Genomic DNA, 11,201 nt, shown 5'->3' with positions numbered 1-11,201 from the left:
TTCGGACCCACCATTCTTGGTGCTTACTATTGATCTTATTAATATTAACAAGAGGGACAGACCCGAGATTTAAAATATGAAGGAACGAATAATAAGATGACTTTTTATAAAAAAAAAAACTCGTTCTTTAAGCTCTCAAAATTTTGAGGGGAATTTGTCCCACCAGTTTCCCGGTCCGTTCTTGATTAAGAACTTTTCTTTTTCTTGGATAGGTTAATACTAAGAACCTTTTTTTTTGATGAATAATTAATATTAAGAACCTAACTAAATAGGAAGAGGACAAGGATTTGCTAAATATGGATATATAGATATGATAATAAACATGTTTATTTGTGTAGGTGGATAGGGGTAATGGGTCCAAGCCCCTCGATTGGCTTAATAATATGATTGAATTGGTTGGTCCATAAAATAAAAATATGATGTGGCCAACGCGGACCCCCCCTCTTAGTCCCGTTTGTCGTAGTGCGGCCAAACGCGACCATAGGAGATAAAAGAGTCTCTAAAGATATCTTGTTGATCAGATCCCAATCCCCATCTACATATATACTCGCCTATGAATTTCTTTCTCACATTAAGGAAAAAAAAAATAGAGCAATATGCACTTGGATGTTGAGCTGTTTTAAGTGTTTTCTCGACACATGCACCCGGTGAAAATGTTCATGCTCGAAAATGATGTATGAAAGCAGAATTTGCCCTTTCCATCGCTTCTAATGATTGAACTTAAGTGGTCACCCATTCGTTCCGCTGGACCACGATAAGAGATTATCAATGAGGCTTCTGTTGTCTGCATCGCAGAGGCAGGAATGATTTGCCTAACAGTTGCCCTTAGCTAAAGAGAGATTGATTGAGCGAGCAAGCAAATCAAAATCAAGTGATTTTTGAAATATAGAGGTGACTGATACGTGTTAAGGGCAGTGGACCGCAGCCCGGCAGTGGCCCATTTCTATCAGGCCGGTTTATTTAATCTAGAAAAGGCGGGCCTGTAGAAATCGGTAAGCCAGAATCGAACCGGAACACCAAGTATCCTTTGAGGTCTGGTTTTCAGAGGTAACATTCGCTTTCGATTTTAGATCTATGTAAACGTGTAAATTCGAATTTGATCCAAAAACAAACGGACGTGGTTGCTTCATGTTCGGATTTGGACCTCATCCATGAACGAGTTCAAACAGAAAGCCATTGAACCGGAATAAAACCGTGTAAATGTTAACCGAAGTCGAGTTCTTTAACCAGAGATCCGTGTTAGTGGCAATTCATCAGTCACGTGAGATTTTATTAGTTAAAAATCACGTGAGACCATCACATGTCATATGATTACTACTTACAAGCATGGCGTGCAATAAATTTATCGCACTAGAATCAGATGATGGAAAGCTGAAAGAGATATGGCATGGCTTGTGTCGTGTTAACCCAATTCATATCTCAATGCACTTTCTCCACACGGAGTACCTTCTCAGTTCCCAGGATCGGGTCGAGGGAGCAAATCCATCATCAATCGCGTTGGTTCTAATCGGATTCACAGTGATGTCAACGATACAGCACATCATAAAAGCTCACGATTTTGATACGATAAATGCGTAAATTTATTTATTTATGTTTTTGGTAGGATAGCAGCAGGACAGAAGCCCAGAAGAAATCAAACAGAACATATATGCGTAAATTTACTCTGAACTTAATTACTCCCACATCTTACAAAACATTCGTCATTATTTCCATAAAAATAAGTTTTATTACGGTAATCAATTTCAGTCAATAAAGCGAAGACATCTCGTCAAGTTAGAATTTTATTTGAATTTTTATATTATTATATCGCTTATAATCATGACCAATAAGTTGAAAACATCTCGTCTTGAAATAAGTTTTATTACGATAATTAATTTTTACTATCAACAGGAGATATGGAAAATTCGTCAAGTTTGGTAGGCTAACACAAATGTCGGGTCTCGAAATGGTTGACCGTAGAAGGATATTTTCGGGCCTATCACGAGGAAGAAAAGAAGCGGGAAACCGACGAATTGTAAGTGACACACGTCATTTTCAGTGGGCATTTTCCGTGTTTTAGACGTGGAGGACTCAACGCCACAGTCAATTTCAGTACTGTCATTTTCTTTTTATTTAGTGACTTCACGCAATGGATAATATAATTCACTTGTTGCCAACATGATACGCGCAACAAGTATGTATATATATGTGTGTGTATCAGTATATGTATATAACTCTTGATATATGGAAATGTTTTAAATGACTCGTGAGGTCTCCCATTGTCAACATTGACGTGATGCAACGTAGACAACCATGTGTACGTAGTCTTAGGATTCACATATTGTCAAGAACACAATAATTATGGTCTATGTTTTTGGTGTCGTTAGTCTTGTAATTTATATGGACCGAGATAAATAATGTTAAATTTTAGTTTTGGTTTGATGCAATCATGTATTGTCAGGATCAGCTTATGCGCATCTCGACTGTTCTATCTTTCCAAACAAGTTGAAGACAGATTGTCCACACTATCTCGGCTCAGGAGATTCACAGAGTTAAATTCTCACGTCCTGGGCCCAAGGGAATATTTATACTTGTCTAGCTTATGTAGACATATTTATTCATTTAATTTTTGGAGAAGTCGAGAGAGAAATTAGATTATATGAACTAACTGATGATCGTCGGAATTGGAACGTATCGGGTCCATGAGGAGCGGATTAAAGTGATGGGGACCGATAGTTAATGTTTTGTAGGATTCATTGTCGAAATTCAATTCTTGAATATAGCAGCTTCTGATTAAAATTGATTGAGACAAGAAAACAAGTTTAATACTAAATTTCTCTTGATCAAGCTAATAAAACTTGTTTTCTTGTCTCAAAATTGGCACATATGAACTATTTATTTACATAAATAGAAAAAAAAATCTGGAAAAAAACCTAAGAACATTAAGAAAAATGACAAGCCAGCAAAAAGAAACGAGAGGGAAGAAAAAGGAAAAGAAAAAACGCAGACACGTCTAAAGTTCATTAATTTCGGCCAAATCTGCCCTCTAGTCCCGTAGGTCCTTAAGCTTTGTGCGGTTGGTCCCTTTGCTGGGCCCGGAAGGCGTGACTGGGCCCTTCGGGAGTGCATTCAGGAACATCTGCCGAAACGATCTCCCGGAGGATGATGCCGCAGCTCCGGCGCCGGATTTCCTGCCGAATGAAGGAAAGGCGTGCTTGGGACGATCTCCCTCGGGGGACGGCCGAGGCTTGGCACTGGGGAAGGCGATGACATTACTATCTCCAGGGAGGGCGAGGTTGAGGGCAGGTTTGGCCCGTGCCATGCGGCTGTGCCGGCTGCAGTCTTTGAGCAGCAAGCGTGATGATTCCGATGATGCGACGAAGAGGAGGAATACAAGGGACGGGGCTACGAGCTTATGCGGGAACGCCATTAGAGAGGGAGGAAGCCAGGAAAGGGATATGTCCGTGTAGAAGGGTTATATGGTTTTCTGCGTTGAGAGTTGAGACGGGAGGAAGAGAGAATTTATAATGGGCGGGGAAAGGAGAGGGTGGAAGAAAGCATCTGAAACGGATTTTGGTGTCAGTGGAAAAAGTCAGCGCTCATGGTCTCAGGTGAGACCCAAAAAAAAAAAAAACACTCCCACGCGCTGTTACTAGCCTCGGCTGCCCGAACGGAAACCGTCAATCTATTTAATTTACTGAGTTTCCCGATTGAATACACGAGTCGATATAAATCTGTTTGTCCAAATGATATATTGAAATGGAGAGATGGGGAATCAGTATGCACGTGAATAGAAATTTTATTTTACAGGTTTGGTGAATTTTTGGTGTAACTAAAATAGTCTTGGGTGAAAATTTACTAAAAAAAACTAGTATTCTATCACGTGCGTTGAACATATTCATTATCGTATACCTGTTAATATTTTTATGAGAACTATTTAGATTTTTAACTATAAACTTTTCGTATTAGTAAAAATAAATGATTAATTTAAAACTCAAAACAATAATCTTCAATAATATTAGACTAAATATAAATGATTAAATACAAATTTTGTAACTAACTTTCTTATGCTATATGAATTATATATCGATTAATGATCAATATATTGTCTTATCATGGAAATTCAGTTCATATTTTTACTAAGTCACAAATTTATTTTGCTCTAAAAAACATTGTTTTGTGAGATTCTAATTTTCAAATGTTAGTTTTTTTTAATGAATCATAAGCTTATAGAATTTGTGATAAATTTTAATTTTTCAAATAACCTTAATTCCATTAGATTAGTGGCTCATGATAATCTTTATCTTTTTTAAAAATGACATAAATAAAAATTAATTGTTTCTTTTAGTGTCCTATCTTTGTATTTTAAAGTTGCGTGATTTATTTAGTTTTTTAAATAAAAAACTTGATTTTAAGTCATTTAATTAATTAATTAAATATCCCATTGATAATTTGAACAATTTAAATTTGAATTTTAAATATTTATGAAATTACACATTTATCATTTATATATACCAACTTTTAATTAACACACACACATATATATCTATAACTATAAAATCTACATAGATATATAATTTTCTAAATTATATTAGTTCGTGGAGCTTCCTCATATGTACATTACTATATATATAGATAAATGGATATATGAATACTAAAATTAAATATATTTTATAATTATAAAAATATTCTCAAATTATATCCTATCTTCGACCTTAATTGAAAAAAAATAAGGACAGTGGCTAAAGCAAAACATATCGTTTTTCGGCATTTATTTTTCAAATTTTATAAGAATAAGAAAATTAATTGATAAATAAAACAAATTGATATTTCTAACCCTAATTGCACGAGTTTATTTTTAATGGTAATTATATTCATTTTATTAGAATTGTTAACTTTGACGAAAAATTCTTAAATATTAATTTTAATATATTCAACACTCATTTTAATAGTTTAATGACAACTTGCTACCATTTATCTTATTTAAATTGCATTGGATATTTAATTTATTTTTTTGAAAATACTATTTTAGATATTTTGTTGTGAATTCATAAATAATAATAACAGTTTCACTCATATGATTAAATCAGCTCTCTTATTTTTCTAAAAGATTTTGTTCGCTAATGATAAATCATTTATTAATATAGGAGTCAATTTTAGTTATATGACCATAAATTTATAGAATTAGTGATTTGTTATTATTTTTTGAGAAATTTTTATATGAAAAATTAATCAATTATTTATATTTTTTTAAAAATATATGTTTAAGAATCATAAAGGTATAAAAAAATTAAAATTTCACACAATAATCTTTAAATAATAACCTCCGATAAAGTTGTATTAATTAACTTATTCAATATTTTTTTTGAAATTTCTCTTATAAATTTGATTTATGCATTTTTATACGCAATTTCATATTTTAAATTTCTTTCACATGCTAGTGTTTTATGGTTTAGTCCTATATACGATCAATTAATCGCTTTTTCAATATTATTTATATAATAATAACTTAAATAATAATAATATCCAATTAATATTTCATTGTTATGTAATTATAAATTGACCATTTTAATCATACTAATTATAACCATATTTAATACAAAGTAGAGTCAATTATACTATGTTTATGGATTATGGAAAATTAGGTGCTTGAGCTATGGGTCTCCTTGGGACCAGACCTGAGAACTTGTTACGTGGGGAATCAATTGAGTGTGGGAAGCGCGTGGTGGGAGCTGCGAGTGGGGGAAGGAGAGGCCTCCGCCGGATCCTGGGAGGTGCCGTCAGCAAGATTGACTCCGGTGACGTCCACCATGGACTCTCCGATGGGTCTCACGTCCACGGCGCGTGAACTTCACCTGCTAGTTTTAACTAAGGAGTGAAAAAAAATAGGCCTACCATCATTACTTGGAGTCCACGTTCGGTGGAAGGACGGCAGAAGATTTCAGCTGCTTGCTTTCTTCTCACGTGCTTTCCCTGGAAGAGAAAGTCTACCCATGTAAACGCAATTTTTTCCAATCGTTTGCCTCATCAGTTACATCGAAAATACGATAACTTCATTATTTTACGAGAATTTTACCATCCTAGTGTTTGTACTGACTCAAATTTATTATTCCGTGCCAAAAATGATATTTTATACGCCTCCATATGATCTCCAATCACAATAATATAAATCAAGTCCATCCGTAGTTTACTTTTCATAATCACTTTTAGGCCATTACTCCTCTATAAGTGCTATTTTGATTCGAAAATATATTAGGATATCTTCCCTCGAGCATCAAGTGAAAATTAACTTATGATTTCATTCAATTTTAAGATGGGAGGGCTTCTATTATCCTTTTTTAATCATTGAAACAGTACAGTAAACAAATTTTACCTCGAAGTGGGAAAAAGATAACAAGGAGAGATCAAGAGGAAAACGTTTTGTATGCAACGGTGGTACCATATGATAATATTACAAGTCAATAAGGGTTTGTTATTTTGGTTTATAGTATGTAAATAAAAATAAAAAAAATCTATTGTTAACAAAAGTAATTTATTTTTAGTAAAAATAGTATTTTTTTATGTGTCTTGTGACATAATTTTACGTGTTACTATTGTTCAACATCAGACCTTCTCGATGAAGAGAGGCATTTAATAAGGGTAATGCAGCGGGGAAGAACATAAATGGATCATTGACTATCCCTAACTTCTTCCACGTTTTAAGCAGGAAAAAGGATTTTTTTTTTCTTTTTTTCCAAAGAATAGGAAAATGGAATCATAGGAGGAAGGAATAAAGGATGCACAGAATGGCCTCTGAAATAGCTCAATTACCTCACCAACCTCCATTAATTACAACTTTGATTCTTTCTCTTTGCTACGGTTCCAAGAGACAGCCATAAGCTCAATAAGAAATAGCTAAATGATAAATAGAGATCTAGAAATCATTCTTAATAAAAACATTGCTCAAAACCTATTGGGTTTTGGATAGATAGCAATTATCACCACACTAGACCCTCTTAGGTGGTCAGAATCTATATATAATATAAAATGACTGAAATATTTCATCGAATTTCGCATTGTCGTTTTTGACTTCTCTGAATTTTATCATATATTATTTTTTACTTTTCTACCCTCTTTCATTGACTTATAATATAGAGCAGACTACCACTGTCATTTTCCAATTATTAAATTGTCACAACTTTTACCATCGACATATTTTTGTCACCAATTAACAGTAATATTTTCATTTTATTTAACATTTATACCCTTCCGTCAACCTTCATGACGGAAAAGTGACATGGCATCCAAAGTGAAGATACGCCATCCATGATAATTCTTTTCTATTACCGGACACACGATAGATACGAACAATGTCGTTTAGCCCTCCTTCGACAACATTAAACGACATCATTTAGGGCATTTTGAAAAGGATATTTAAAAAGAAGAAGAAGAAGTAGAAGAAGTAAGAGGGACAACGGGAGCTCCGGTGGGGAGCTCTATCCAAGCTCCTCCCTCCTCTGTCACATACGATCCGTGATATAGGAGAGCTCGACTGGAGCTCTTAGCATAGTAACCTCTCCCCAATGCGATGTCACCATAAGAGTCTGACCTCTAGCAACCTCGTCTTAGGGGGAGGTCACCAGTAAGGAAGTCCCCGCCGGAGCTCCCCCTTTTGCTCTATTTCCCTTCGAAGGGAGAGGGAGCAAAAAAGAGAGCTCCAGCTAGGCCTCCCCCAATTTTTTTTCCTTTTTATTAATTAAAACGAAGTCGTCTTGGAGTTTAGCTCAAACGATGTCGTTTTAAATAATTTGGTACAACATCGTTTTGGGCCATGCGTCCAAAAATAATGTCATTTAACAAACTTGATACAATGTCATTTTGGGCCATACAACCCAAAACGACGTTGTTTACTTGAAAAAGAAAAGGGAAGGGGAGCCCATGTGGAGCTCCCCTTCTACTCCGTCTCATTTCGAAAGGAAACGGAGCATAGGGGGAGCTCCGATGGGGGCTCCCTCGCCGGTGAGCTCCCTCAAAGGCGAGATCGTCGAAGGTTGTTGTAGCCTCTGTCGACCTCGTCTTTAGGAGAGGTTTGACCCCCTTCCTCGCATTCCCTTTGGTCACAAACCGTATGTGATAAAGGAGTGGGGAGCTTGCCCAAGTGAGGTCATTAGAGGGGCTAGGCCCCTCCGATGGCCTAGCCTAGTTGAGTGGTTGCTAGCAAGGAGCTTTACCGGAGCTCTCATAGTCCCCCTTCTTTTTTTTTTTAAATAAATTTTTAAAATGCCCCAGACAATTTCATTTATGGTTTTTGGGAGGAGGTTGGGCGGCGTTATCTCCAGCTAAAATGTCAAGTCAATTTTCCGTCACATGTGTTAAAGGAGGGGTATAAATATTAGATGGAATGAAAACGTTTAGGGCTAATTGACGGTAAAAATATATCAATGGCAAAAGTGGTGACAATTAATTACCCTCATTTTAATTAAAATGATTCCATTCATTTGATATTACTAATCTTATTTATAAATTCAATAATTTTAATAATTTTGAATTTAACTAGTGAAATTATATTTACTAAAATATTTAAGAACATTTAAAAAATTCCATGCCAATATTAAATACACTTGAAAATAAAAATAATTATACAAGTAAATTGATCTAAGAATTCGTGCAACCCAAGAATATATATATTTTATAATTCAGTTAAATTAAATTATTTTATTTCTCTAGCTTTCAATTTTACTAATGCTTAATTTTATTCTTGAAATCCAATTTTAAAAAGTATTGAATTTTTTTTCACACAAGTAGTAACTTTGCATAACTGAAGTTGTAAGGAGGTTTGGAATATTAAAAAACTATTACAAATTCTTTGTTAATATTTGTTGGGAATTGGTGTATGCCCTAGATGCAATCTATCATCAGTTCTGTAATATGACATGTATTTCATTATATTACGAGGCATATCTGTTATTGTGTAGATTGCGCTAAATATGATTTTACACAATAATGTCCTTGGAATAGTAGGTTCAATAGGCATCAAGTGTGACTTGATTGTGAGATCTTATAATTACTGAACATTATTCCTAAATGTCCATAGTCAAAGTATTATCGTTAATTAGGACAACGATAATACGGTTAGATTAGTGTAAGTGTTGATTGATGATCAAATCTCATAGGTCATGGATATGGAGATATCAAATCACACCACATGTATACATTAAGAGTAATGTGTATAGGACTGATTCGCCATGAGATTGCTACATGGGTTGTTACGTGACTGTCATTAGCATATCTCAAAGTGACTATAGTGTAATGGTCTTTGACTTGAGGTCACCATAGATTCCTACATGTAATGTCATATACTTTGATACTGTCAAACGCCACTGTAACAGGATGGTTATAAAGACAGTTATTGGGTATACCACAGAGTATGGAGATGAATGTGAGTGATCAAGATAGGATTTGTCCCTCCTACGAAACGGGAGCGATATCTCACGGCCACTTGGTGGTTAAGTCTAAAAGTGTATGCATACCCAAATGAGTCGATATAATGATATCGAGCTCATTTGTTCTGATAGACTTACCCGGTAAACCAAGAAAAAGAGATATTGAGCCATACAAGGATGTCATCGACCATGCCTTGGGCTCAATAGAGATATAGATGACAAAGGGATTATATTACACGGTAACGGAGGTCACAAGGTTCGTCGAGAAATTGACTTTCCGATTACTTGAGTAACAGTGATGCATTGCTAGATGCCACTCACTGTTTGTAATATTGAAATAGAGATTTTGATATTACTGTCAACGTAATTGGGAACCTACAGGGTCACACACTACGACTAAATTGAAGAGATATCTTGAAACAAATAAAATCGTCTAATAGAGATTAGATGATTTATGGTGCGACCGATTAATCGGATATTTAATGAGATTAAATTTATTGATTAATTAGACTCAATTTATTAGATTAAATGGACCTAATTGATGCACGATCAATATGGTGACACATGGCTTTTACGTGAATAGACATGTGTATGGACACATGTAATGTGGAAACCCAATTTGGGTTAGTCCCACATCGGCCAGGGACTTGAATTGTCCCCCCCATATTGCTTATAAAAAGGGGGGCAATGTGCATATATATAGATATCAGCAGAGACATATATATATATGTGTGCTGCATATATATTTGCTAATATATATATATATATACACGTAGTGTATGCATGTGTGTGCATATAAGTATATATATATATATATATAATTTGAGTTGAATTGTTCAACTCAAATAAGGTCCATTAGTCTAATAAATTTCGGGTGTCGCATCGGGGTGTTTCTTTCGAGTGTTGGTCGCTAGCACCGCCGATCTCGAAAACTCGTCGACAAAGTCGGTGTGGATACCAGTAGAGGCGTCACGCGTAGGACGCTCGGTCGACAACTTTAAATATTCCAGGTACGCTTTTATTTACTCTTACTCTTCTAGTAGGTCTTGGAATTAGTTTCACGGGTAGGAAATTTTGAATTTCTGTTCCTTTTTCGCTTCCGTTGCGCCCCGTGGAACTAGCAATTGGTATCAGAGCCTAGCTAGTTAGAATCTGAGTAGATAATAGCATAAAATATGATTTTATGCTTGGTACTGGTATGATTATGTTTGATATTTGCGGTGCATGACTGTTAGACATGGACTATGTCCTAGTTGTGTTAGTATAATAGTTATACGTGTGGACTATTATGTAATAGTTACATAATAGTGTATAGTGAGATCGATTAAATGTTAATCAAATCCCTCAAAATATTAAGTCCATATCCTTCCACCGTGTAACGCTCGTCAAGACCAAGATCGATGAGTGTGTAGACCTTGCCTTCGCAGGATGCCCTTATCTATCCTAGTAAGACGTTGTGTTTACCAGTGGGTCGGACTTAACTGAGCAAGCCTAATAGGATTAGGAGTTCAGAGGCATGTAGTTGGGCATCGATCTATAAGATAGATTTGAATAAGGAGTTATTCACTCAACTAATCAAGAGTTGCATGTGATGCAATTGGGAAAGTGAGTTCCCTACCTAAATAGCCAGTTCTGGGTGAATCAGCCCTCGCTGACTCAGAGCTTGGTGAGATATGGATCTTGAGCTACTATGAGAATGATATTCTCTGAATTAATGTTGAGGGTCATTGATTTGATATAAATAGTGGGAGCAATATTTATAAAGTCCTCATTAAATATTGATGTGTCATAATACTTATT

This window comes from Punica granatum, chromosome 2 (assembly GCF_007655135.1).
Source record: "Punica granatum isolate Tunisia-2019 chromosome 2, ASM765513v2, whole genome shotgun sequence".
In the NCBI taxonomy this organism is placed as follows: Eukaryota; Viridiplantae; Streptophyta; class Magnoliopsida; order Myrtales; family Lythraceae; genus Punica; species Punica granatum.
The sequence above is the reverse complement of the archived record's forward strand: the minus strand, read 5'-3'. Positions refer to the sequence as shown.